General features: G+C 41.5%; 1 protein-coding gene across 4 annotated transcripts in view; it reads left to right on the forward strand.

Moving 5' to 3' along the window:
• Positions 1-17,271, forward strand: part of tln1 (talin 1) — a 146,506-nt gene that overhangs the window by 20,182 nt on the left and 109,053 nt on the right. For all 4 annotated transcript variants that reach the window (XM_029710393.1, XM_029710395.1, XM_029710396.1 and 1 more), the window contains exon 2: positions 12,552-12,622. The gene's annotated coding sequence lies outside the window, so the exon portion shown is untranslated. The remainder of the gene's footprint in view (positions 1-12,551; positions 12,623-17,271) is intronic.

Below are 17,271 nucleotides of genomic sequence, written 5' to 3' on the forward strand. Positions count from 1 at the left end.
CTTTCTTCTGAAACTCGTCAGTCTATTCTTGTTCTGAGAAATGAAGGCTTTTCCATGCGAGAAATTGCCAAGAAACTGTAGATCTCGTACCACGCTGTGTCCCTTCACAGAACAGAGCAAACTGGCTCTAATCAGAATAGAAAGAGGAGTGGGAGGCCCTGGTGCACAACTGAGCAAAAGGACAAGTACATTAGTGTCTAGTTTGAGAAACAGATGCCTCACAAGTCCTCAACTGGCAGCTTCATTAAATAGTACCGCAAAACACCAGTCTCAACAGTGAAGAGGCGACTCCGGGATGCTGGCCTTCTAGGCAGAGTTGCAAAGAAAAAGCCATATCTCAGACTGGCCAATAAAAATAAAATATTAAGATGGGCAAAAGAACACAGACACTGGACAGAGGACCTCTGCCTAGAAGGTCAGCATCCCGGATTCGCCTCTTCACTGTAGATGTTGAGACTGGTGTTTTGTTGTACTATTTAATGAAGCTGCCAGTTGAGGACGCTGCCAGTTGAGGACAAACCCATACGTACGTATGTACGTACGTATGTATGTACGTATGTATGTATGTACGTATGTATGTATGTATGTATGTATGTATGTATGTATGTATGTATGTATGTATTAATTCGAGTACTCGGGGGAAGAAGAAAAATCATGCGAGTACTCGAACAGTAAAGAGAATGTCAAATGCCCATCCCTACTTCAAAGGCTAGCCTGTCGGGAAAGATAAGCTGCTAGTTTTCGGCACGATGATAAGCTGTGTGTGTGTGTGAGGATTTGAGCTAATCTCTTCCTGAAAGTACAGACACGTTCAGGCCGCTCAGATGTAGAGATCAAACAATTATAGGCCTAAGGCATAGCTTAATCATACCCGCAAGCCCTAGAAGGGGAGCTGTGCATTACAAGTGGGTCCCGGTGCCTGCTGTAGACAGTCTGTCATGCTGCGACGACCTTGAATTTCACATTCATAGGGTTACTGATTTTGGTTCTACTTTCTAGTGATTCTGATTTATTTATTTCAATGATGTTAGAAGTTATTCACGGTTATACATGTTTTTTTTTTAAAGGACTTAGAATTCAATTTCTATTAAAGGGATACATGGAGATTATTTACCTCCCCAGAGTGGGATGAACTCGTAGATACCATTTTTATGTCTTTGTGTGTAGTTTGAAGGAAGTTGCCCACTAGCGTTAGCACAATGACTGGTAGTCTATGGGAACAGCTAGCATGCTATTGCTTTGAAGTACAGCTAGTTCTGTTGTATTGAAATCTAATAATGGCTAACACAATGGGTTCTGGGAAAATGTAATGAATGATATACCGTACTACTTTTGTTATCCTATTTCACCATCATCAAAACAATGTTCCTGTTATGATTTGATTATTTATATTCACTGTGGTTGCTCTTTGTGCATACTTGTGTATTTAGTTTGAGGCGTCTTCATTTTCTCCCTTTTTGACAGGGTGGGGGAGGAGAAAGGGTGTATTTTTGGCCGTGACTGAGCTGGGAATGCAGGCAGTGTTTGGGGAGGAGCTCGTGTGGACACAGAGGCTTGAGCACTGAGGTTATGTCAGGCTGCTGGTTGGGGATGGCCGTTGTCATAATAGTGGTGTGTGTGTGTGTGTGTCTATATACAGTCTATGGTGTGTCCACTCTGGGCGTGGCAGGCGTTGGCATTATGCATCTTAAGAAAATATGTCCTTAGTCAGATCACCACTGCCCATAAGATGTTTTTAGGTCTCAAGAATTTCACCAATGACTCACTTTCCATGGCTATATCATGTGAATGAAGACTTGACTCACCCAGCTCCGTCTCTTATAATATTAGTTATTGTTTACTTATTACATCCCAAGCTTTAGGTTTGTGTACCCCTATTGGATTTATTTATCTCAAACGGTCTTAGGCTGTGACAATAAACACATTTGGGGGGGGGGGGGGTATATATTTGTTGAAGTAAAACTGTTGTCTCAAGACTGCTCTGTCCTTTTTGAGTGACCAAACCTAGGAACTAATGTGTCCTAATTGTGTAATAATTACAGTAGGCTGCAACAGCTGTATTGTGTCTGGTGCAGATAAAGGCCCCTGACCTGTGCAGTGATCTGTACTAAAAGGCTACGGGATGCTCTGGAACATGGTGGGTCCCAACACAATGAGTGACCTGTCTGCTGCAGAACACCAGAGCTACAGATAAAAGGGTTTTGTGTTCATGTTTTCTTTGCAATAACCTTGATGATATTGACTTTTTCTTCATTTTATTTGGCCTGTTTATCATGCTCAGCCTTTCTAATCAGTCATTGTTTACATTTCAATTACGATGCCATGATGCATTTCAGAGAGCAATTCATCAGCAAAACCTCTTCAACCAAAAGCTGAAGGTTCTAGACCAAAGATTGAAGATGAATTAACTTGTATTTATACTGAACAAAAATATAAACAAAACATGTGAAGTGTTGGTCCCATGTTTCATGCGCTGAAATAAAAGACCCCAGAAATTTTCCATACGCACAAAATGCTTATTTCTGAAAAATGTTTGTTTGACTCACCCAGCTCCATGTTTGTGAGCATTTCTCCTTTACTAAGATAATTCATCCACCTGACAGGTGTGGCATATCAAGAAGCTGATTAAACAGCACCTTGTGCTGGGGACAATAAAAGGCCACTCTAAAATGTGCAGTTTTGTCACACAACACAATGCTACAGATGTCTCAAGTTTTGAGGGAGCGTGAAATTGGAATTCTGACTGCAGGAATGTCCACCAGAGCCGTTGCCAGAGAATGTAATGTTAATTTCTCTATCATAAGCTGCCTCCAACTTAATTTAAGAGAATTTGGCTAAGTCCAACCGGCCTCACAACCGCAGACCACGTGTAACCACGCCAGCCGAGGACGTCCACATCCGGCTTCTTCACCTGCGGGATCATTCTATGATACATCTCCTTTCAAGGCGTATCATAGACTCTCCAGCCACACCCCAAAACATGAACATCGTAGACCAAAGCTTCGCGATGAACTTGAAGCCCTGGTGCTGAATGGATTATCAAATTCACTTGACTGAGCTAATTCTTAGCCTGGCTTCCATATAACTCATGGTTACCTGATGTTACCTGCTTTAAGAACTTTAGTTCCTTAATTGTAACTCACTGGAGGTACAGTACTACTTCTGTAAGAGGCCCAGGTTTATTGTGTTATTTTCCAGTACTCTACCATAACCTCTCATTGACCATACAGAGAAGGTTGGTGAGTTCAGCTCAGAACGCATTCAAGGACTTACTTCACTGAACACCTTGTTCATTTATCTACACTCACTGTAGCTCCTTTCAATGTGAAATTCTGAGGAAACCTTGAAATCCTAGGTGTTTGTTGTCCAGTTATAGAGAAATATAGATTTTTCTCAACTAGATTGTAGTCATAAATTATGCCCGGCTGTTCTAGGCAGACTACTGTTCTAGGCAGGCTACTGTTCTGTGTGGTTGTAGATATTGTGAGACATGGAGTGAACAGATGGAATATTGCACGGTTTCGCCTCAACACATGTCAGCAGCCGTTATGCTGTTGGATCTTGGACAAGTAGGAGTACTTGACGATAATGACTTTGGCCTCTGTCTTGCACTGCGCAGATTATCAGATCTCACAATGATTGGATTAGTGTTCAACATCACCAGTACCACATCCTTATGATCTTGTCATTTAGCACAACGTGACTTCAAAAGAGACAGGTTGGAATGTCAATTCTCATCAAATAAATGGGAAGTCTGACTGAAATATTTTTTGTAAATAAGTGGCGTTTTCATTTGTTGATAAAAATGTGGGACATGATTGTTTGGTTGCTCAACAAAGGGCCAAAAGCAGGACGGACTGTCCCGCACAATCGGGAAAGTTAGTCACCCTATATTCCTACCAGTATCTTGATCTAGCACTACACTTGCCTGACAACTCAAACTGCTCTATCGTTCGCTCCATACTTCAGTCGTTTGTGGTCAAAATGAGGGGTATTGTAAAAAACAAAGTCATCAACGATTGGATTATCTCTAACCAATCAGAGTATCAAAGCCAATGACGATTTGATTTTCAAAAATTTTGCTTTACCCATGTGTGTTCTGGCTCTGGCCCAACCCATCAGTTTCTGGGACCGACTAGAAATTGTTGGGGAGGTAATGAGTCTGGATCTAACGTCCGTAGGCGTAGCATTTGGCCGGAGAAAGGAGTTTGGGTAGCCAGGCAAGCACTACACAAGATCCAGTCCAACTTCTCCAAGATGGATTTTCCACTAACTAAATTGATTGTGGGGTTGGAGGTTTGGATTAGAGATTAGGATTACCTTCATTGGTTCATATCTCTGATTGGGTCTAGACGGTGGACAGGGCTGAATGGGTAACAGATAGGGATTAGGGTTACCTTCATTGGTCCATATCTCTGATTGAGTGTTGGTGGTCAGGGCAGGATGGGTAACCAGTAAGGATTAGGGTTACCTTCATTGGTCCATATCTCTGATTGGGTGTTGGTGGTCAGGGCAGGATGGGTAACGATGAGGGTTAGTCTATTATAGTTAATATTTTGCTTGTTTTGGTGTCTCCCGTCTGCTTGGGAAGAATTTCATGTTGCTTCCAGAGCCTTGGTTGTCTAGTCTTTATTCCTTGAAAGAGCCTTTTGATAGGTTGATATTCCTGAAAAGTGAATGGTGCCTCATTGATTTGATTGGTAGTGCTAAAGGGGTTTTTGACATTGGGATTGAGAGACCTGGACCTAGTCCAAAAACAACCTCTTGTCCTAGACACCTCAGGTAGATCTGAAAGATCTGGATACAGTGGGTTCGGAAAGTACACAGAATGTGGAACAAGTCAAGGGGTGTGAATACTTTCCGAATGCACTGTATCCAGGCATTATGTTTATAGCTCCACCTTGCCCTCTGATAGGCTAGTGCCAGATGGATTTGTCATCGTAGTACTAATATTGTACCTATCCAATTATTTCAGATCATCACGTCCAGTGTAGGGCAGGGCCCTAGAGAGATACAGGGTTGGTTGGACTAGCTAGCCTAATTGATGTGAGGGGGGCCATGGTAATATTTCCACAGTCCCCTACTTGCTTTGCGTGTTGAGTGTATATCACTCCTTCTTTCCCAATTAGCAGTTCTCACACTGTGAATGATCTAGTTGGCTCCATTCCCCCTCTCTGGCGCCTGGTGGAGTTGCTACGGGGTTCAGTTACGCTGGCAAGTGCGAGGGAGCATATCCTCATGTCACACAGCTATATTTTCATATCAGCGGTGACACGAGGCCCTCCAAAATAAAACCACCACCATGGTGTCACCTTGTTATGGAGGGCCCGCCGATGCCCCCCAAGTTTCTCTGTAGTTGATTGGCTGATTTGAAGTCGAGTAGTGAGAAAAGTATTGGCTCTAATCTTTTACCTCTGGGGGTGATCTTGACCCAAAAGGGTCCCCCCCAAATGGACAGAAATATTACCACATTGGATAGAAAGAGACACACCTCTCTACCCTCATGAGCAAGTATATTGTTTACGTGAAACCAAGGAGATGCCATAAACGATTAGCAACTAAACTTCAATAGTTTACCATTTTAAATTCCAGAAAATTCAAGAACAGTATAGTTATTAACCATATATACGGCTCTTTTGATAATGAAATTAAATATTTTGAGGTATATCTCAGTTCATCTTGTTCTAGGTTGTTTTAAAGGCAGACTGCATCTGTTTTGTGTTACTGGTATTTAGGCCTAGCTCCATATACTAGTGTAAATCAAACTTCTAAATCCTATTAGCTTATTTCCACATTCTATCTCTACAAAATGCAAATATCTTTGTACTTACATAATGGTAAGTGGGTGATGGGACATTACGGAGTTGTTTTGTGAAGAACAGGAGGTGTTTGGGAGTATGTTTGTTATGCAAAAACATTTGTTCGACAGCAGTACAGTCTGTATCAGCTGGTTAAAATGCATCACAAATAGCCACTAAGATTCCCCGTCATGATTGTTCTGCAGTCTGCACAGTCTCTGATAGTAGTAATCTCTTCCAAGCTTGGAAAATTCGATATAAGACAGCAAAGATACAAACTATATAATGTGCATAGTTATATTGATTTGTTTCAGAATATTTGAGAGTTCAAGGACCAGAAAATATCAGGGTTCAGGAAAGGCTGGGAACTTTCAGGGACCTCACGACGTCCCCATACTGAGGGACCTTAGGGTACGACGTTGTCCCCATACTGAGGGACCTTAGGGTACGATGTTGTCCCCATACTGAGGGACCTTAGGGTACGACTTTGTCCCCATACTGAGGGACCTTAGGGTACGACTTTGTCGCCATACTGAGGGACCTTAGGGTACGATGTTGTCCCCATACTGAGGGACCTTAGGGTACGACTTTGTCCCCATACTGAGGCACCTTAGGGTACGATGTTGTCGCCATACTGAGGGACCTTAGGGTACGATGTTGTCCCCATACTGAGGGACCTTAGGGTACGACTTTGTCCCCATACTGAGGGACCTTAGGGTACGACGTTGTCCCCATACTGAGGGACCTTAGGGTACAACGTTGTCCCCATACTGAGGGACCTTAGGGTACGACGTTGTCCCCATACTGAGGGACCTTAGGGTACGACGTTGTCCCCATATGCAGGTGCCGATACGATATGTATTCCAATTCTATATGTATTGCAAATTTGATGTCCCCTACCCTAGTTGTATATACAGATTCTTGGAATTAGTCACAAAACAACAATTCTCAAAATTCTATATGTATTGCAATTCAGTGCTGCGATTTTATTGTGATTTTGATGGTCCAAACATATTGCTTACTATATGTCTGCTGCAGAGAGACGAGGGAGCCATGAGCACATGAGTTATGATCAGTTATGTGCTGAAAACATGTTGGCTCAGTGTTGGAGAAGATGGAGAACAAGCTATCGATATAATATTGCAATATGTAACTGTATTGATCTTTAAAATTGAATTAAATTGAGGTTTGTCACTGGTCTACACACAATACCCCATAATGTCAAAGTGGAATTATGTCCCATTTTTTTATATAATTAAAAATGAAATGTATTGATTCAATAACTATTCAACCCCTTTGTTATGGCAAACCTAAATAAGTTCAGGAGTAAAAATGTGCTTAATAAGTTGCATGGAGTCACTGTGTGCAATAATAGTGTTTAACATGTACCCTAAGTCAAGCAGTGAATTTCAAACACAGATTCAACTACAAAGACCAGGGAGGTTTTCCAATGTCTTGCTAAGGTCACCCATTGGTAGAAAAAAAGCAGACATTGAATATCCCTTTGAGCATGGTGAAGTTATTCATTACTCTTTGAATGGTGTATTAATACACCCAGTCACTACAAATATACAAGCGTCCTTCCTAACAGTTGCCGGAGAGGAAGGAAACCACTCAGGAATTTCACCATGAGGCCAATGGTAACTTTTAAAAAAAGTTGCAGAGTTGAATGCCTGTGATAAAACTAAGAAGGTATCAACAGCATTGTAGTGACTCTAAATACTAACCTAATTGACAGAGTGTAAAGAAGGAAGCTAGTACAGAATAAAAAATATTCCAAAACATGCATTCTGTTTGCAATAAAGGCACTACAGTAATACTGCAAAAAATGTGGTGAAGCAATTCACTTTTTGTCCTGAATACAAAGTATTATGTGTGGGGCAAATCCAATACAACACATTACTGAGTACTACTCTCCATATTTTCAAGCATAGTAGTGGCTGCATCATGTTATGGGTATGCTTGTAATCGTTAAGGACGGGCGTTTTTCAGGATAAAAAAGAAACGGAATGGAGCTAAGCACACGCAAAATCCTAGAGATGAACCTGGTTCAGTCTGCTTTCCACCAGACACTGGGAGACAAATTCACCCTTCAGCAGGACAATAACCTAAAACACAAGGTCAAATATACACTACAGTTGCTTACCAAGAAGACACAGAATGTTCCTGAGTGGCCGAGTTAAAATTTTAACTTAAATCTACTTGAAAATCTATGGCAAGACCTGAAAATGGTTGTCTAGTAATGATCAACAACCAATTTGACAAAGCTTGAAGAACAATGAGTAAATGTTACACAATCCAGGTGTGGAAAGCTCTTAGAGACTTACCCAGAAAGATACACAGCTGTGATCGCTGCCAAAGGTGCTTCTACAAAGTATTGACTCAGGGGTGTGAATACTTATTTAAATGAGATATTTATGTTTTTTATTTTATTGTGTGTAGATGGGTGAGAACAAAAATCTATTTCATCCATTTTAAATTCAGGCTGTAACATAACAAAATGTAGAATAAGTCAAGGGGTATGAATACTTTCTGATAGGCCCTATAGTGTCAAAGCGATGCACTACGACCGTATTGTTTGCGAGCTGGCTCTTTGTTACTCGGCAGCGGAAACGCTGCAATAATTGCAGCTCTGGCCGGTGACTTCCTTTCCTCAGACAGGGTGGGGAAGCGTTCCACTCCCGTCAATAGTGGGCTAGCAGCTTCATACATCAACTGGCTCAAACCTACAAGGGGACATCAAAACTCTGAAGACATATTGAGCCACTATGGACGCGACTTCAGTTGTACTCAAAATAAATAAATCAATGTATGAAAAGTAAAAGATATTGAACTAACTGTAGCATAAGCTGAGTGAATGATTAGATCTTTGGTGGCAATGATACTACTAGACATGATGTTATACAGTATGTTCTGTAGATGATCAGAAGACCTTACACATCACCATGCACTTTCTCTGAGGGATGTGTCCTCACCTAGGCTAGTGTAAAAGTAAACACATGGAAGGTCTGACATTTTGCCCATCATTAGAAATAACTTCCGTCTCCTTTGTGACAACTTGTGCCTAAACACAACTTCTTTGTTTGCTTTGGTGTAGTAGTTCTGCGTCTTTTTCATAAGCAAAACAAACCCTTCCTTCCTTTTACAACTAGCTAACTCTTAATTGCACAGGATACAGAGATCCCGGCTGGGGAAAAGTGTCTCTCTCTCTCTCTCTCTCTCTCTCTCTCTCTCTGAGCCTACAGATGGCTAAAATTCCCTTTTATGGCGTTGGAGGGCTTTTGAAACAGGAAATGACATCACGCTCTGAGGTAGTGAGTAGGGAGCTAGCTACAACTCTGTGGCATTCCAAAGCGGGTGAGTCGCAGCTTGCCTGGAAATGAACCCCAGGCATGACTGATACTCAAATCACCTAGACCCAAAAAATAGACCGGGACGGACAACTTTTCAATTGAGATGTTATTTAATCTATGGTAGATGATAGCAGCAAACCAAAATAATGAATGGTGGGTTGCAGTGTTATTGTATCAGGGGCTTGTGTTGAGTGATGATGACAAAAATATTTGTGGTTTGAGTAAAGTTCCAGGCCTTGAAAGGAGTTCAAACTAGTGTTTATCAGAGAGAACGTGACTAAAGAAAGAGAAATACAGAGGGAGAGAGAGAACAGTTAACAGAACAGTCAGCGGGCGTACCATGCATGTTTCATTCCCTGGGAGGGGCTGTCTGTCTGGTCTGGAACTGCTGACATGCAACACACATGGCCACTCCCTCTAGAAGTAGGAGGAGCTGCAGCCAGGCCACTCCCTCTAGAAGTAGGAGGAGTTGCGGCCAGGCCACTCCCTCTAGAAGTAGGAGGAGTTGCGGCCAGGCCACTCCCTCTAGAAGTAGGAGGAGCTGCGGCCAGGCCACTCCCTCTAGAAGTAGGAGGAGCTGCGGCCAGGCCACTCCCTCTAGAAGTAGGAGGAGCTGCAGCCAGGCCACTCCCTCTAGAAGTAGGAGGAGCTGCAGCCAGGCCAGAGAGAGAGGGAGAGAGGGAGCGGAAGAAGGCTCACAATGTTCCAATAGCCTTCTAAGGCCTCTTCAGACAGCAACTGTAACAGATTACTCATAATGGGGATTATTAGGAGTCGGACCTCGGATGACAATTGTTTTCTTTCTATGGGGCTAGCCACCTGTATTTATAGAGCAGTTTGGAGTGTTCATTTCATTCTTTATTTCAAAATCACGTTGACTAAGAGCCTTGAAACTGCCTAGTTTTCTAGTCAAATTTTATTGGGTGCATACACATATTTTGCAGATGTTATCGCAGGTGCAGCGAAATGCTTATGTTTCTAGCTCCAATCGGTGCACTAATACTTAACAATACAAAACAAAACGAATAATTCCCCAAAAATTGAAATAAAGAAATTAAGAAATATCAGAACGAGCAATGTCAGAGTCTGGAATAGAGATATGCATTCGGAAAGTATTCAGACCCCCTGACTTTTTACACATTTTGCTACATTACAGCCTTAAAATTGATTACATCTTTTTTCCCCTCATCAATCTACACACAATACCCCATAATGACAAAGCAAAAACAGGTTTTTAGACATTTTTGCAAATTTATTACAAATAAAAAAACTGAAATTACATTCCCGTAAGTATTCAGACCCTTTACTCAGTAGTTTGTTAATTACAGCGACTACAGCCTCGAGTCTTATTGGGTATGACGCTACAAGCTCGGCACACCTGTATTTGGGCAGTTTCTCCCATTCTTCTCTTCTCAAGCTCTGTCAGGTTGGACAGGCAGCTTCGCTGCACAGCTGTTTTCAGGTCTCTCCAGAGATGTTAGATCGGGTTCAAGTCCGGGCTCTGGCTGGGCCACTCAAGGACATTTGAGGCTTGTCCCAAAGCCACTCCTGCGTTGTCTTGGCTGTGTGCTTAGGGTCATTGTCCTGTCGGAAGGTGAATTTTTGCCCCAGTCTGAGCTCTTGAACACTCTGGAGCAGGTTTTCATCAAGGATTTCACTGTACTTTGCTCCATTCATCTTTCCCTCGATCCTGACTAGTCTCCCAGTCCCTGCCACTGAAAAACATTCCCACAGCATGAAGCTGCCACCACCATGCTTCACCGTAGGGATGATGCCAGGTTTCCTCTAGACGTGACACTTGGCATTCAGGCCAAAGAGTTCAATATTGGTTTCATCAGACCAGAGAATCTTGTTTCTCATGGTCTGAGGGTCTTTAAGTGCCTTTTGGCAAACTCTACCGTAAAGGCCTGATTGGTGGAGTGCTGCAGAGATGTTTGTCCTTCTGGAAGGTTCTCCCATCTCCACAGAGGAACTCTGGAGCTGTCAGAGTGACCATCAGGTTCTTGGTCACCTCCCTGACCAAGGCCCTTCTCCCCCGAATCCTCACTTTGGCCGGGCGGCCAGCTCTAGGAAAGAGTCTTGGTGGTTCCAAACAGAAATGTTTTGGTACCCTTTCCCAGACAATTCCTTCGACCTCATGGTTTGGTTTTTTCTCTGACACGCACTGTGAACTGTGGGACCTTATATAGACAGGTGTGTGTCTTTCCAAATCATGTCCAATCAATGGAATTTACCACAGGTGGACTCCAGTCAAGTTGTAGAAATCAATGGAAACCGATGCACCTGAGCTGAATTTCGAGTGTAGATTGAGGGGGAAAAAAACAACAAATGTAATTCATTTTAGAATAAGGCTGTAACGTAACAAAATGTGGAAGAAGTCGGGGTCTGAATACTTTCCAAGTTTTGTGCGTGTGTGTAGGCAGTATTAGTTGTTATGAAAGTCCTGACAAATTGATTAATCATTGTCATATTTATATCTAATAGTGTAATTACCTGTGTATCTGAATATTCCAAGGATGTGATATTAATTTAGATCAATATATTAACCTGAAATACTAGTGTAAATAAATGAACTGTGGAGAAAGGAAATGCACACAGCTTTACAGTATGATGACCCAAAGATAAAGGATGGTCATGTGTTTGTTGCAATGCTTTCTTATCTGGTGAACCCTGTGTATGGCCTGTTGTCATTATTTCTAATTCATGTGACAAATATGAATGTGACCACTAGAGAAAACACTTTATCTGTTGTTCATGCTGCCTATTGCCTTTTAAATGACTCATAATGGATGTGTCCAGTCATGTTTCAACACCTCTATCTATCACAGGGCTGTTTTAAGTTACATGGCCCATCCCAAATGTAACCCAATTCCTTATATAGTGCACTACATTTAACCAGGACCAATGGGGCTCTGGTCAAAAGAAATGCACTTTGTAGGGAATGGGGCGCCATTTGGGACGTAACCACAGTTTGTCAAACCCTCATCGCTCCTCTCTGACCCTGACACACTTTGGCATTTTGTATGACGGTGTTTCTGAGAAGCTATCGACAGGAACGTCACTTCTAAGCAGCCAGTGTAGTCCAGCAGCAGAATTGCATAAATGTCTTGTGTTTTTGCCAGTTTTTTTGTATTTGCATCTATACCTCAGGTCAGTCTTTCAAAAAAACTAAGCGTACAACCATTTTAAGTATGGAAAGTTTTAGGATGATAAAAAGCAGATGAATTAAGAGATTGTTAATGATAATTAGCACAGAAGATTCCATATTCATAGTTGGCTGTCCAATCTAATTTGGACTTGTTGACATTGTCATTTAAGCAGCAATCTCAATAATTCGTTCCAGTTTAATGAAAAGATTGATCTTGGTTACACTAAACTCCTCCTTTCTGTTTCTCTGCAGCCGGGCAAAGAACCCTACAGCGCCATAACCGACTGGGAGGACATCTCCCATTAAAGACCAGTTTCTATCAGGTACTGTCTGTGACCTTCTGCTCTACTGTAATCTACTATTAGCTCTACTCACATGTTGTAAAGAAGCATTTTACATGGATGGATATTACTTTATTAATCCCCTTTTGGAAATTGATTTGTCAACTCCAGCAAGAAAATCAATACACATTTTCCTGTCATGCACAGAGATCCTATAAATGACCAATCTACACTGTGTCTAAAACATTAAGAACACCTTCCCAATATTGTGTTGATGTGATGTCATCAAGTTCATGTAATTACTCATTACATTGATCTTTGTCATTGGCTGTACCAGAGTGGATCTGGATGGGAGTGCATTGATTTGTCCAGGCTGAGTTGTAGCTTCATAATTAAAAGGAAGACTGGGGCTTCTGTCAACACAGGAAGCCAGTTCTGAATCTGAGCCATCTTATCACACGGTTGGTGATGTGCACTCACAATTTACAAGTGTTGAATGGCAATCTCGTCTAGTGACAACTTGTTTTTCCCAAAGAGCTCACTGGTGTGTCGTTTGGACTAAAAGACTGAAGGCATAATTGGCACTGTCGGGCCCATTTTAACAAGCTGAGGAGCAAACAGCTGTGTGGAGAATACCTTACCCAGAGACCACTACTTACAACGGTATCCTGGTTAGTAGGTCTCTTTTAGCTTGGATAATGTCATTCTTCAAACTATTTCAATTATATTTGATTAGTCTCTCATAGCATTGCTCTGCTTAAATTGGACATATACATTTAATTTGTTAAACTTACCAGACAAGAAGAAGCCGAGTGCCTTCTTGAGGCAAGATGAGTGAAGTCTCACTTAGGAGCTGATCTTTTTGTTCACTTTTCAAGGTGTCTAACCTTAGTATGTCACTCACTGTTTTAATAATGCATCCACCATTTAGACAGAAAGCGGGCTGTGTGCAATGGGGGGGAAACCTCCCACCCACAGACTGTCAAACAGACTCAGAAACTCCTCAGAGATAGACAGTCCGTAGTAGTCACCTTAGACTTTCACCAAACCCACCAACATTCAAAACCAGGCCTTTGTTTAGTCTGAGGGGCAACGTAAAACCAGACCTGACCGAACTGAAGGTCGATCTAAAAAAACACTGTGATTGACCCTGACCTGACCCAACTAAAGGTGGGTCTAAACAACACCGTGATTGACCCTGTTCAGAATGTGCCAATGGCTGACTGATGGGGTTGACTTATCACAAGGTCTTGAAAGAAAGTGCAGTTTGTGTGTTTGTCACGGAATCATTTGTCTTACCCAGATATTCTCCTGAACAGGACTGAAACAGGTCTGTCTGTCTTGTAGGGGATATGATACAAAGGACCACAACCTACAGGTGTTAAAAACGTTGTTTTCCTGACACCTTCACCGAGTTGTGCAGCTCTGACTGACAGCTCTGTGTGGCTGCGAGCACAAGTTTGTTTGTCTTCAAACGTTGCAAGACAGTCACGTGAATTGTAATATCAACATATGAGGTGCAGTTACCCAATTGTTCTACCAATGCTCAAATCAAATGTTATTTGTCACATGCGCCGAATACAACAGGTGTAGACCTTACCGTGAAGTGCTTGCTTACAAGCCCTGAACCAACAATTTTAAGAAAATAGAGTTTTGAAAATATTTACTTTTTATTTTAAAAAATGACTTTAGTTTATTTAGTAACACAATAAAATAACAATAATGAGGTGAAGATTTAACTTGTCGAAGCCATAACTGTATTTAAGTTCTTATGCTGACTTGGTGTATTGTTTATACCTTCCTATCAGTGGCCACAAGTGCTTCACTGGAAAACTAATTCTGCTTTCACCACTGTATTTTACCCAGAAAAAGAGACAACAACGTGGAGCTAAAATTGAAGGAGAGGCGTCTTGATTCTAGCCCACTGAGTTCCTCCTTTGTATAAAAATGCCATTTTGTATTTGAAGGTTGTTCCTTGACCTCTACGACCTCATTTCAGAGCATCTGTAGAGTGAAAGAGCTCCACACAAATAAGTTGAGTTCCATGAATAGCCTTCGGTTTGGAAAAGGCAGGAAGAATATCACATCTCAGTATGTTATTGTCCCTGAAGAGCATTCAAATGTTTTTATTTTTATTTTTTATAAATGGAGAATATTTAAAATATAATGTTCAAATTAAACAAAGGCCTAGAAAACTGTAATATAAGATTTTGACGATTTAGTAGTTTCTTTGGCATAAAATCTGAAAGCATACCAAAAATGTTTTGGGGATTTGGTAACGTTGAGTGTATTCAGGGAAGTGATACAATTGAATGTTGCCGGTCATGTTGTGAAAGTATCCCCCATCTTGAAGCTTTATGCTGCATCAGGGGAACATCCCCCACTGTGTGAAGAACATGAAGACAGTGGCGTTGCCCAGGGTGGCCACGGCCCTCTCTAAAATCTGATTGGAAATTCTGAGATCTGATAGGTCGTCTCTGAATACATTGACAATTTTGGTTATTTGGTTAACTATCTACATTGCCGCTTTATCCTCTAAATCTTTTGACTCATTTTATCTCTACCTATATGTACATATCTAGCTCAATTACCTCGTACCCCTGCACATCTGATCGGTACTGGTATCCTGTGTATATAGCCAAGTTATCGTTATTTATTTTCCGTGTAATATTCTATTATTTCTCCTTTTTGTCTCTGCATAGATACACGTGGCGAGGTGTGGCTTAATTTGACCACGGCCCTGATTAGGGTACACAGGTTACTCCCATGTAATTAGCCAAACTTTGGCATCATCTTAAGCAAACTACTGACACTTAATTTTTTTCTCTCGTTTCAATAATTATTTTCAGCAGTGTCACATGTCGTTATTAACATACTGTACTTGGCTGTCACAACAATAAATGACTTGCATGATACTTATTCTGCCACTCTGTGTTACCCGACCTGCTAACACTGACAGTGAAGCTAGTAAATCTGCTGCATTATACTGACGTCACTTTTTGTTTACCCCTAGCTTTTTCACCGGTTAACTCACGTTTGCTGGCTGGCTTGCGAGAGAAGTTACTCTCAATCTAATTGGCTAGTTTCAGATATGCTGCGTAACTTTGCCCTGCCATTGAACCGTCTAGGTATTTAGAAAAGTAGATTATTTTAGCCTTACCTATATGTCCTTTCAACTTGCCAACTGGGCAGACAACCCTACCAAATGGCCCAAATTAGCCTATGGTGATATCTACACAGACTTGGGGGAATATCCAGGTTTACACAGGCATTACACATGGCTAGTTAGATACAAACAAGTGTTAGCTTAAGACTTACGGTGAATGAAGTGCTTCGAACACACATGTATGGATTAACCGGAGTCCACAGCTTTCAATCATCGCAGTGTATAGAGTGAAACCACAAGATTAATTTATCCTGGTCCTTGGGTGTAGAGTGAAACCACGAGGTTAATTTAACCTGGTCCTTGTGTATAGAGTGAAACCACGAGGTTCATTTAACCTGGTCCTTGTGTATAGAGTGAAACCACGAGGTTAATTTAACCTGGTCCTTGGGTGTAGAGTGAAACCACGAGGTTAATTTAACCTGGTCCTTGGGTATAGAGTGAAACCACGAGGTTAATTTAACCTGGTCCTTGGGTATAGAGTGAAACCACGAGGTTAATTTAACCTGGTCCTTGGGTATAGAGTGAAACCACGAGGTTAATTTAACCTGGTCCTTGGGTGTAGAGTGAAACCACAAGGTTAATTTAACCTGGTCCTTGGGTATAGAGTGAAACCACGAGGTTAATTTAACCTGGTCCTTGGGTATAGAGTGAAACCACGAGGTTAATTTAACCTGGTCCTTGGGTGTAGAGTGAAACCACGAGGTTAATTTAACCTGGTCCTTGGGTGTAGAGTGAAACCACAAGGTTAATTTAACCTGGTCCTTGGGTATAGAGTGAAACCACGAGGTTAATTTAACCTGGTCCTTGGGTGTAGAGTGAAACCACAAGGTTAATTTAACCTGGTCCTTGGGCGTAGTAAAGTACCCTGCAGCGGTACCCTACCTGGGGGCGTGGCTTAACGTTACCATGGGAGTATGGGTGGGCCCGTAAACGTTTCACTGTTAGTCTACGCCTGTTGTTTACAAAGCATGTGACTAATAACATTTAAAAAAAAAAAATCTATATTGTTAAACAGTTTTGGGACGCCTGGCTGCCCATGGCAACGATAAATACATGTCACTGTGTAGGTAGAATGTCATTACCCTGATGGTGTTTGGGATAATGTCCCTTATCATTCAAAAGGCAGGTGCAAAGTTCACTGTTCAGAAGCTGGACTTGATTAGAAGTAAAGGAACTTGTTCAGGTAACTTACTTAACCTACTTTTTGAAGTGATTTGTTTGACAAAAAATATGAAAACATCATGACTGGTTGTGTTCATGACACATTAAAAGGTCATTTTTTTACAGTTAAATTACATGTCTTTACTATAAAGCCCATAAAGCTTTTTTCTTTTCTTTTGTGTACGTTTGTTTATGTGTAACTCTGTGTTGTTTTTGTCGCACTGCTTTGCTTTATCTTGGCCAGGTCGCAGTTGTAAATGAGAACTTGTTCTCGACTGGCCACCTGGTTAAATAAAGGTGAAATAAAAAACGTGTGGACACACGAGGTCCTGTTAAAAAATATTCTGACCCCCCCCGAATGTCA

This window comes from Salmo trutta, chromosome 23, assembly GCF_901001165.1.
Source record: "Salmo trutta chromosome 23, fSalTru1.1, whole genome shotgun sequence".
Taxonomy (NCBI): domain Eukaryota; kingdom Metazoa; phylum Chordata; class Actinopteri; order Salmoniformes; family Salmonidae; genus Salmo; species Salmo trutta.